The sequence below is a fragment of the Wyeomyia smithii genome, chromosome 3 (assembly GCF_029784165.1).
Source record: "Wyeomyia smithii strain HCP4-BCI-WySm-NY-G18 chromosome 3, ASM2978416v1, whole genome shotgun sequence".
In the NCBI taxonomy this organism is placed as follows: Eukaryota; Metazoa; Arthropoda; class Insecta; order Diptera; family Culicidae; genus Wyeomyia; species Wyeomyia smithii.
This window is the reverse complement of record NC_073696.1, coordinates 144,507,932-144,520,836: the sequence shown is the minus strand read 5'-3', so window position 1 is coordinate 144,520,836 and position 12,905 is coordinate 144,507,932. Positions and strand designations below refer to the sequence as shown.

The 12,905-nt window shown below is 38.4% G+C and overlaps 1 protein-coding gene across 1 annotated transcript in view; it reads left to right on the top strand.

The window, feature by feature from the left end:
- The window catches only part of LOC129726605 (integrator complex subunit 3 homolog), a 456,869-nt gene extending 445,591 nt beyond the window's left edge, over window positions 1-11,278 (top strand). Inside the window, exon 9 of the mRNA XM_055683515.1 lies at window positions 11,147-11,278. The gene's annotated coding sequence lies outside the window, so the exon portion shown is untranslated. The remainder of the gene's footprint in view (window positions 1-11,146) is intronic.
- The last annotated feature ends 1,627 nt before the right edge of the window (window positions 11,279-12,905 follow it).

Sequence of the window (12,905 nt, the reverse complement as noted above, 5' to 3'; positions counted from 1 at the left end):
TTCAAATAGGAAATAATTTTGATTACATAGTGTTCAAAAAACACGGAAACAGAAGTCCGGACGACTTGAGTCCGTGGAGTATGCCCAAAGACGAAGTCCTTAGTCGACATGTTTATGTGGCAGCCAGAAATAGAGTTATGGTGCAGAACGAGTTGCGAGATACTAGCAACACAGCCCGCAATGAGGCTGACGTAGACAAAAACGAAATAAATAGAGAGCACCAAACATATCGAAATGAAGAGCCGAAAAACAATTTTCTTGACTCGAAGAATACTATAATGACCGAGATAGATCTTAACTCTAGGCTAGATTATGACCTATTAGAACATAAACTAACACCAGAGTCAAAAGGAAATGCAAGAATTGAAAAACTACGGCAAGTGCTGAATTTGGCGCACTTGCCTGATAGAGAATTCAGGACAGTGAAGAATATAGTTGAAAGCTATGCAGATATTTTCTTTTTCGAAGGCGACAGGTTAACCACTACTGACGCCGCCGTACACACGATAGAAACTTCATCGGAGGTGCCTATCAATAAGCGGCAATATAGATTTCCGGAGGCCACGAAACGGCACATTAATAAGGAAATCGATGAAATGAGGGCGCAGGGTATTATTAGACCCAGCACTAGTCCCTGGAATGCACCGGTGTTATGTGTACCAAAGAAACCGGATGCTGACGGAAATAAAAGATACAGAATTGTGGTAGACTTTAGATCATTGAACGAAGTTACCAAGCCGTTTGTATACCCAATACCTCTTATAAATGAGATATTGGATAATGTTGGAGGAGCAAAATATTTCTCCTCAATTGATTTAAAATCGGGGTTCTATCAAGTCCCGATAGACCGCCGAGATGCGGCTAAGACGGCGTTTTCCACTCCCAAAGGCCACTTCGAATTTACACGGATGCCGATGGGGTTAAAGAACAGCCCCTCAACATTCCAAAAACTTATGAATACTGTTCTCTTTGAGATAGGGGACGTGAAAGCTTTTGTCTACCTCGATGATATTATAGTTTTCGGTGACACTATCACCGACCATAATGATAACTTGCGAAAAGTATTACAAGCTTTGCGCAAACATAACTTAAAAATAGAACCATCAAAGTGTCAGTTTTTGAAAAAGGAACTGGAGTATTTGGGTCATGTCGTTAATGAAGAAGGCATAAAACCCACCAATGCAAATATTAAGGCCATTCAAAGCCTTAAGCCACCCACAAACGTAAAAGGTATAAGGTCATTTCTGGGAACAGTAAATTTTTACGGGAAGTTTATCCCCAACATCGCGGAGAAGCGCAAGCCGCTGAATGATTTGTTGAAGAAAGACGCTAAATTTGTGTGGGGAAAAGAATGTCAGGAAGCGTTCGAATTCCTTAGAAACGCGCTGATTACAGAGCCAGTTTTAGTCCGGCCAGATTATCAAGACACTTTCGTTATTACGACAGACGCTAGCAATTATGCTATTGGAGCCGTCCTGTCGAATGAAAAATCCATGCACCGGCCGATCGCGTTCGCGAGTCGTGCACTTGTAGGTGCAGAGACCAGATATCATATCATAGAAAAGGAACTATTGGCGATTGTATGGGCCATAGAATACTTCAAACATTACATTTTTGGTCAAAGGTTTATCGTTTACACAGACCACAGACCACTTATAGCGATTTGGAGGCTCAAAGAGACATCTCCAACGCTGACAAGACTGAGACTAAAGTTGCAGGGTTTGGAATGCAGCATCAGGTATAAACAGGGTAGCGAAAATATAGTCGCCGATTTTTTGTCACGTTTATCAGATGGGACGTGTCAGGGGCAGGAAAGTTCACCCCACAGGCAGATAGCCATGATAACGCGCCAGCAGAAACGCCTGCTAGAACAGCAGAAGAACGCTTCGGATGATTTGAACGGCACAATACAAGATTTGAGTGCCATAGACATTGCGGACATCGCTGAGGACGAGGATGAGCAACAATTTGTCAACATTTCATATGACGACTTTTCACAGGCATTATCAAATGACCTGATACCAAGTGAGACGGTGGAAGTCTCGAAGAGAATATTGGACGAGAGGAATATCGAAGCTCGTCTTGTCATTTTGAACAGTCGGACGGCGTACAGAGAACTTCAGACACTGTATCAGCTGTCACAAGGACTGAAAAACTACGTAGAGGATGGGGTACTCAAATTTAAAGACAAGAAAGTAGGCGGTTTCATAGTAGACGGCAGCGAAAATTCGTTAATCGATTGCCGGAAATTTTTTTCACAATTTTTAGATAGCTTCAATAAGAGCCCCACGGCAGTAAAGGGAGCCGGGGTCATTCACCTAATATCATTCAGAAAAATCAAGCAACAGGAAGTTCTGCAAATGATTCAGTTCCTAGCGGGTAAGCTAGAAAAACAAATAGTATTATATAATGCTAATAGCGAGCGTACAGTAATTGCGCCAGATCAAGTGGAAACAATTTTAAAGGAATTTCACGATGCACCCTTAGGAGGGCACGTAGGAGCGCGACGAATGCGCCAAAGAATTGGCACACTTTTTACGTGGGCTACGATGAAACGGGATATCGAGAACTACGTTCGGCAGTGTGATTCCTGCCAAAAGAACAAAATTGGAAGATCAAACAAGATACCGATGCAGATCACCACAACCGCATCGGAGCCATTCGAGAAATTATACATGGATATAGTAGTGTTACCCGAATCCGACTTAGGAAATCGTTATGGTCTGGTCATGCAGGACGACCTAACTAGATATTTAACTGTCGCACCTATGGAAAACCAAGAAAGCCAGACGGTAGCGAGGACTTTTGTAGAGAATTATATTTGCAAATTTGGCGTACCGTTGGAGTTAGTTACAGATAACGGTGCGAATTTTGTAAGCACACTCATGAAAGATGTGTGCAAAATTTTGAAAATTAAGAAAATAACGACGAGTCCGTACCACCCACAAGCAAATTTGGTGGAACGATCTAATCGGGAGTTAAAAACTTACCTAAGGCAATTTATTGGCGGAAAACCGCACACGTGGGATAACTTACTCCCATTTTTTACGTTTCAGTATAATACTTCAGTAAACTCATCAACGGGGTACACCCCTTTCGAATTGTTGTATGGACGTACAGCACGCATTCCCACCTCCATTTACAAGCGGAATGGAGTGGACAATTTGACATATGAAACATATACACAAGAGATGAAAAAAATATTTTTTGACCTCCACGCGAACGCGAAGGCCAACCTAAAGGATTCAAAAGAAAAGCGCAAGCAAGTTTATGACAGGAAGGCAAATGAATGGCAGCCCATGTATGGCGATTTAGTTTTAGTGAAATCAGTCCCGACAGGATCAGGTCAAAAGCTCCAGAATATGTGGAGAGGACCTTATGAAGTAGTGGAATTCCCAAGTGAAATGACCACGGTAATCAAAAACGGAAACCGTTTAGAAAAAGTTCATAATAACCGGCTTAAGCGTTATTATGACTGAATATATGAACTAAAACTATGCTTTCAAGGTTAACGGACAGAATATATTTAATGAAATACGATATTGGATGGCATGAGTTATAATAGCAAGCACCTAAAACTGTATGAAAAAGTAAGATAAAAGTAAAATATAGGCGTGAAGAAATACGAAAAGTCGCCGAAGAATATGAATGATTTTATTGACGGGAGTCCATAAACAGAACCAAACGGAAAAAAGTATACTGAAGTAAAGGCGTGAAGAAATACGAAAAGTCGCCGAGAAAGATGAATGATTTTATTGAAGAAGCAGAACCAAACGAAAAAAAATATACTGAAGTTAAGGCGTGAAGAAATAGAAAAAGTCGCCGAAAATATCAAGAGCCTTTCAATGACAGGAATCAAAAGGCGTAACAAGGTTTAAAAAAGGAAGTGACGTGAAAAAAATACGAAAAGTCGCCGATAGAGATATACAGCCTTTGAGGATACCGGTCAAATGGCATAACACAATTGAAAAAATTAAAATACGAATGGAGGCGTGAGGGACGAGTAACCCAGCCGATAACAGTTAAATAAATAGAAAACTTGGGGAATTTGAATGACTAGAATGACCTGGAATGTGGTGATGGAAAATTAAAGAGTTAATAGAAATTAAAACAGCATTTGTTTGTTTTTTGTAAAATGCAAATGTAAACATGGGAAAATTATATAGTGAACAAAGACCTCATGAAAACGAGGTTTGAATAATTTAAAATAGCTAATGGCCCAATAAGAAATAGAAGAAGAAAATCGATTGATGATGTATTGGGAAATTTTGTGTGATGGAGATAACTTAAATGACGGAAAACAATAGAACTAGGAGAGACTTTGGACAAGAAGGCAAAACCTACCGAACAAGGAGACTGCTGACTTTAGGAGATTCAGACTATTCTAATTTTAGTTAAGGACGAGCGAATGTAGACAACGGGGTGGTTACCCAGAATGATTGGCGGGAGTGCAAATTGGGTGAAAGAAAAACAAGGGAATAACCGGCCCAGGATGATTGAGTGTGCGAGTTTTCGTTTATTTCCTAACCTTTTTATCTTTCAGGAATCTCTAAAGCGGGCGGTCGCACCTTCGGACGGAAGGGGGAGAGGTATTATGCAGGCAACTGCATACTAAGGTGAAGTGTAAGTAGTGTAAGTATGACAGTATGACAGTAGCAAGAGACAAATCGAAATTTAAATAATAACAGATTCAAAAAGAGATGCAAAAGATTAAAGAATAAAGCAGATGAGAAAGTGACGGGACATTTTAAGTGCACATAGAAGATGATATGAGGCGTTAAGAACACGCCAGTTATTAGACGAACATTGTAAATCAAGACAGAAGAAAACGATAAATATTTAATCAACGCGGTTTGTACAATGAAAAGATTTATTTATGAATCAGACAGGAAATACTTGACAAAGGACAAGAAAAGATTGAACCAATGCGGTTTGTTCGATGAAAACATGATGAAACAAAAACAGAGAGATGAAAAAATAATACATTGTGCGGAAACAGATTTATTTTATTGAAAACTGTTATTAGAAGAAGGAGGAAAATATTTGGAAAGAACGCAAAATGAAGAAAATATGTAACCAAAGCAAAGCTACTTGATAAAATTGAAGAAAGTTATTTGAAGAACATAAGCACATTTGATGAAAAAAGCTAATAATGAGCCACAAGACAAGTTCAACTGATATTTTAACGCGGAATAAAGAATAAGAAAGCTTAATACAGATAAATGGAATTGATACGTGACGCAATGATTTGTAATGTCAAACAAAAGAAAAAAAACATCGAATACCAAAGTTAGAGAAATGTTTTAATGAAAAGAAAAAGAGCCACGACGGGCAACAGAGGTTGACAAAAAAAAACACACCTAATGAAAAGAAAAAGAGTCATGACGGGCAACAGAGGTTGACAAAGAAAAAAAAAAACGCACAAGAATTAGAAAAAGATTTTTTTTTTTGTAAATCGGATTGAGTTCAAGTGAAAAAAAAAAAATAATTGTGAAGTAAAAATTCGTTGAGAATGAATAATGTAGACGTTGATTAACCAATAGCATCCGATATAATCAAGAGAAAAATATATTGTACACTTTAGTAGGAAAAGAAAAATTATGTTAACCGAAGAAAAAGAAAAACGGGCATAGTGTTTAAGTAGAAGATTAGAAGATATAATAGAACATAAGAGCCCGTACGCGAGTGAACAGTAGTTTTAAACAGCAAGTGGAAAAAGTAACGAAACCAAAAAAGAATTGATAAAATAATGGCAAAAAAATAATGCACCACTTGCTAAGTAGGGCAACTAGCATCTAAGAATTGACAACGAGACGAGTTCCTGATCCTCGAAGACGACCGAGGTGATTACAACGGATGCTGAGATGGGGACATACCATAATGCCCAGTATGACGCGAAAAGGGAAGCAGACGGTTTTGAGGGGAGTTGAACGGCGGGTGTCTATGGTCGAGATGGAGGTAAAGCCAAACGATATTACCAAGAGGAGACGAGCAGTATCCAGTTTTTGAAGAGGCCAGATGTGCAACAGAATTCATTCAATGCGGCTCATGGTCGAGCCAGAATCGAGACTTCAGCGCGAAGAAGAATACAGCAAACTACACAGCAAAGGGGGTAATAATTTGTTCCAAATATATATTACTCATTGAGAGTTATTGACTTCTACAAATAAGGATTCGAGGTCAAAGCCAAACAAGCAAAATGACGCTATAAAATTTTGCTCGTGTTTAATCAACTATGTTCTTTCCGCACTACGATCTGAAAGTGTGCGCACATATGTTAGCGGGTAATTGGACACCCCGCGCAGACAGTTAAAGATGATAAACCAAGTGACTGCATTATGCAACAGAGCCAGTGGCAATCGCAAATCTTTTCGCCACACGGCGCGTAACAATACTATTAGCCAAACAAAAATACAGCCGATCTATGTCAAAGGGACACGGCTAACCCAACATTAAAGTTCAACAACACATTCTGAACAATCGTAAAACAACCAGCTGAACTGCAGCCTTAAATTAAAGTGCAATGATAACCATTGAACTATTGCAAATAACCCGATGAAGCCTTAAAGATGAGTTCGCGAGGATTACATCACAAACAACCGATGAGAACCTCTACTGCCAGACGCACCCTCCCGTTTCAAACCCCCTGTAACCCGTCGCTTGAATCCGACAGCCAAGCAGCGGATATCTACAAGGCGCAGCGCACCAGGCGAGCGAACACTTGTCAATTTGTTATGAAGAAAAATCCATGTCTGAAAACGTTAATTTATGTAGAAATGATATGTATCACTATTGTAATTAATTGAATTTTACGTGCAAAGGGAAGAAGGAATATCATGAAAACGAATATGTATATAGTAGCATAAAAACGCGAAAAATAATTGTTATGAAAAACACACCTATCGGCCGTCAGAACGGACCATGTGACCATCATCTCTTCTAGATAATGGCCAACTAGGCGGGGTGGCAGATGTGACGTCACACCCTGCGAAGAACCCAATGCTCCGTCACGAGCCTTATAATTAAAGTTTAATTTTGTTCCTAGGAGGGCATAGCCTTCTGCTATGCTTTAGTCAGGCGAAACATTTGGTTCCCTTGACAGAGGACCGCGAACGTCTCTGTCAACACTCTATGTATCAACAGATTATGCCACAGGTGGCAAAGAACTTCGCGCAGCCTTCTGCTGTGCTACAGGCAAACAAACTCGAATAAAATAAACAAGTTTTGTGTTATAAACAAAACAGAAGTCGCCGGTTCAACGGTGTTGATGCTCTTGCATGCGTTCTATCGTACATGCGGTACTAGATTATAGGTTAAGAGATTAGTAAGGTAAACAGAGAGTGGAGAAAGTCTCTCTCTCTGAGTTACCGGTAGGGTATATTTAAGTAGTGATGTACGAAAATAAAGTCAGTTAGTCCACCGTTATCTTGTGTATTAATTCCGCGCCAAAGGCGCGTACAGGGATATCTAGTAGAAGAATTCCCTGGTAGGTTATACCCAGGATACGGGTAGGTTATAACCTACACAATAAGTCTGGACATCACGCGAATGAAGTCCCGACCTACATCCAACCCCTTGAACCATGCTTTCGTCGATACCTTAGGAGAAATGGAGTGTAGCCACCGTCCCTGTTCATCTGAATTCCATGATAATTGCCAACTATTGAGTGTTCTCTGACGCAAAATACTATAAAATTCATTATAAGCAATTGGTCTTTCATAAATATCGCCATCAACAGCACCCACCAGCCTTTTCATTGCCCGGAATGGAGCAATGAGAAGGGACCCACGCTAAGGTAACTCGGTAATTTTTATCTGTTAAAGCACTTTAAAACCACCGTATTTTCCCCAGGAAATACGGGGTGTGCTTTACAGTCTTCATCGATCGCAGAGCCTCAATGGAACTGAGACTATCAGTGAAGATGAAGTAGTGGTCTATGGGTAGGGTTTCGATGATCCCAAGAGAGTACTGAATAGCAGCAAGTTCTGCGGTGTACACGGAAGCAGGAGCATCGAGTTTGTAGGAGGCGGTAAAATTTTCGTGGAAAACACCGAAGCCAGTGGACTCATCTAGATTAAAAACCTTTTATCACAACTAACTTGTTTTAACTTATTGGAAAAAATCTTAGGGATCTCTTGCGGCCGCATTTGATCCGGGATACCAATAATGTCTTTTTTCATGGTGGTGTCGAAGAATATAGCATTGTTAGAAGTATCTAAAAGTGCGACATTGGAGGAATCGTATGAAGATGGATTAATATCTTGAGCCATATAGTCAAAATATAAAATCATTAATCTGGATTGAGATTGAAGGTCGACCAACCTCTCAAAATTTTCAATTACTAATGGGTTCATAACTGTGCATCGAATTAGCAACCGGTAAAAGAGATTTCAAAAGCGATGTTTCAACGGAAGAATACCCGCTAGCACTTCAAGACTCATCGTATGGGTCGACTGCATGCAGCCCAAGGCAATACGCAAACAACGATATTGTATTTTCTCTAATTTTATAATGTGCGTGTTCGCGGCGGAGCGAAAGCAGAAACAGCCGTACTCAAGAACTGACAATATCGTTGTTTGGTATAATCTTAGAAGGTCTCCTGGGTGAGCACCCCACCAAGTTCCGGTAATCGTACGAAGAAAATTAATCCTCTGTTGGCATTTTTGTGTCAGATACCTAATATGACAAGCCCAGGTGCATTTAGAGTCGAACCAGACCCCGAGATATTTAGCGACTAAAACCTGAGTGATCGTTTTACCCGTTAGTAGGAGCTGCAGCTGAGCTGGGTTATGCTTCCTAGAAAAAACGACCAGCTCAGTTTTCTCCGGAGAGAATTCGATACCCAGCTTTAGAGCCCATTCAGACAAATTGTCTAAAGTATCTTGCAATGGTCCTTGCAGATCGCTAGCCTCGCTACCAGTAATAGATACAACGCTATCGTCTGCAAGTTGCCGTAGCGTGCATGAATTTGCAAGACATTCATCGATGTCATTAACGTAAAAATTATATAAGATAGGGCTTAAACATGAGCCATGGGGAAGACCCATGTAACTAATGCGGGAAGTTGTCGAATCACCATGTGAGAAATACATATGCTTTTCTGACAACAAATTGAGCAAAAAGTTATTCAAGTTTGGTGAAAGTCCCTGCGAATGAAGTTTCTCGGTTAAAACTTCTACAGAGACAGAGTTAAAAGCCCCCTTAATGTCCAAGAATGCAGAAGCCATTTGCTCTTTTCGAGCAAAGGCGAGTTTAATTTCAGTAGAAAGTAACGCTAGGCAATCGTTCGTCCCTTTGACCCGGCGGAAGCCAAATGGAGTATCTGAAAGTAAACCATTTGTTTCGACCCATTTGTCTAACCGTGAGAGGATCATTTTCTCCATTAATTTCCGGAGACAAGAGAGCATCGCAATTGGCCTATATGAATTGTGCTCAGAGGCAAGTTTCCCGGGTTTTTGAATAGCAATGACTTTTACCTCCCTCCAGTCGTGTGGAACAATATTTAACTCAAGAAACTTGTTGAACAAATTCAACAAGCGTTTTTTTGCAGAGTCGGGTAGATTCTTCAACAGGTTGAATTTGATTCTATCCAACCCTGGAGCCTCATTGTTGTACGAGAGGAGAGCCATTGAAAATTCCAACATCGAAAATGGAGGCTCTTCCGTAGTTACTAAAAACGCGTCGCGAAAGGTCTTCTGTTCCGGTACAGAATCCGGACAGACCTTTTTGGCAAAATCAAGTATCCAGCGGTCTGAATACTCCTCACTCTCATTCGAAACATCACGATTCCGCATGCGTTTGGCGGTATCCCAAAGAGTGGTCATCGCTGTTTCCCTCGACAACGCGTTTACAAACCGCCGCCAGTATCCGCGTTTTTTCGCTTTCATTAAGCTCTTCATCTGCCTGTCTAGCACCTCGTACCTTCGAAGCAGCTTAACAGAACCGTACTTTCGGTAGTCCCTATACGCCGAGGATAAAGTAAAAAGGGGCAAATAGAATCATTATGTTGATACTTTTTCTCGGAGTTAAGCTCGTGTGCTCAAAACTGTTATATGTTCCATCTTTCCCAATCCACCTAATCTTTATTCTATACGTTGTTGAAGTTACCGAAAAAATATGCTGAAATGTGCTATAACTTTGTAAAGGAAAGTTTTGGAGATGTGTGGTCTTTAACAGAAACGTGTGTTTTGTATGCCCAAATGCTTCTTTAGAACAAGGTTTACTTGTAAAATGTAGCTTACAAAATTTAAGTGCAAAAATTAACTTTTAAATAACTTTTACAGGAAATACTCTGTAACTCTGTACCCAATGAAGATAGGAATTTTGTTTCTTCAGCAAAGATTCATATTTTTGCACTTTCTGAAACTTTGCCGAACTAACCATTTCTCTATCTCCTAACACAAAAAAGTTAGTATTTTGGATATATGAAAACCTACTGTAACATATGCTCGCCGTACTCTAATATGGGTAAATTGGGACAAATGGAACCTAAAGGAGTTTATAGTACTTCAACTTAACTTCAAGGAAAAGTATTGACATCATGATTCCACTTGCCCCTTTTAAACCTATACGTTCTTGAAGTTATCGAAAAAATAAGCTAAAATATGATATAACTTCGTAAGGAAAAGTCCTGGAGATATATGACATTTGGCAAAAATGTGTGTTTTGTTTGCCCTAACAATTCCTCCGAACAATGCTTTCGTGTAAAATGCAACTAACAAAAGTTAGGTACAAAAAAATTTTTTTTAAGTAAGTTCCATGTAATATATTTTATAACTTTGTACCGAAAGAAGATAGGATTTTTATTTTTTCAACAAATTTTCATATTTTTAAATCTTCTACAACTTTGCTGAACAAACTATTCTTCTATCTCTTAACACAAAAAAAGTTATTTATTTTATTTTTAGTCTAGTAAACATCTAGTTCATACTTTTTGATAATTTACGATTATGCGGGTCATTCATATCAACAATTGTTCCGAAGACACTTTTTAGCTAGAATGAAGGAAAAAGGCGCTATGGATTTAAGTTCCACTCTTTGCCTTATTGGACCAATGTACTGTTCAATGTACTGTGCTTTATGGAACCCTTTGTTAACTCATGATCTATGTTACTAACTTTTTGATTTTTTTTTCTACATGTAACAGATACTACACCATTTGGAACATTTTCGACGAAGTTGTAGACATGGCAATGGAACAGGTACAGGTCTTTACGTCCAAAATGAAATGCAAAGATCTCTTCAACAAGCCTTTTCTCATAGTTCTGACAGTCAAAAAGTAAGTAGTTTTTTTTAATCTATAAATTTCAATCAAAATATCGATTTCTTTTCATTGTCATTTTTGTGTTGAAACTTTTTTTAATTTTAATTTATATTGTATGACCTGCCACAAAAGATAACATATCTCCACTATATTACGGCAGGTAAACTTTCTTTTCTGCAACAGGCAATGTTCGATGTCATGAAAGCCATGTTGCAGGCAAAATCAATGTTTGAAGCCATTCAAATAGGTACAAATTTTACAATTAAAATTGTTTCTAATTTAAAATTTAGCAATGATTTTAAATAAACCGATCAAAATTTTAAATTGGAATGCTCGCTCATTGAAGGCCAATGAGAATGAGCTTTTTTATTTTTTAACAGTAAATAATGTGCATATTGCAATTATTACTGAAACATTTTTGAAACCTAACATAAAATTAAAATATGATCCTAACTACGTGGTTCATAGGTATGATAGGATTCAGGGTTCCGGCGGTGGAGTTGCAATTGTTATTCATCGCCGAATCAAACATCGTGCTCTTCCCCATCTTGAGACGAAAGTTATTGAAACTTTGGGAATTGAAGTTCAAACTGAACTTGGGATTTTATTTATTGCCGCAGCATATTTACCATTTCAATGCACACGCGAGCACAAAAATTATTTTAAAGGTGATTTACAAAAACTCACCAGAGATCGTTCGAAATTTTTTATAATTGGCGATTTTAACGCTAAACATCGATCATGTAATAATTCTCAAAGTAATTCCAATGGCAAAATTTTATTCAATGATTGTTCTTCAGGATACTATTCTATTTTGTCTCCGAATAGTCCTACATGCTTTTCTTCTGTAAGAAACCCATCAACAATTGATTTGGTGCTAACAGATCAAAGTCATGTATGTAGTGATTTGATCACACATGCTGACTTTGATTCTGACCATCTTCCATTAACTTTTTCTTTATCACATGATTCAGTTTTAAACCCTATGAGCTCTGTTTTTAATTATAACAAGGCTAATTAGGAAAGATACAAAACTCATATTGAGAGAAATTTCAATAATGAGCTTGATTTGCAAAACGAAGTTAATATTGATTCCGCTTTGTGCAATTGTTGATGCCATGAATTATTCTGTTCCAAAGGCTCAAGTGAAATTTGATTCACCAATAACTGACGAAAATCTTCAACTTCTAATTCGTTTGAAAAATGTCCGCAGACGTCAATATCAACGTTCTCGTGACCCTGTTTTTAAAACTATTTATAAAGATTTACAGAAAGAGATTAAACATAGATTTACTCTTCTGAGAAATCAAAATTTTGAGACTAAAGTTGAAAAATTGAAACCATATTCAAAACCATTTTGGAAGCTGTCGAAGATTCTTAAGAAACCTTCAAAGCCTATTCCAGTTTTAAAAGATGGTGAACGTTTTCTTGTATCCAATGAACAAAAGGCTCAAAGACTTGCTCAGCAGTTTGAGAGTGTTCATAACTCAAATTTGAATTTTGTGAGTCCAATTGAAAATGAAGTCACACGTCAATTTGATTTAATTTCTTCCCAGAATTTTTTACCTGCAGAAATAATTGAAACTAACTTGAATGAGATTAAATCAATTATTAAAAATTTCAAAAATATGAAAGCACCTGG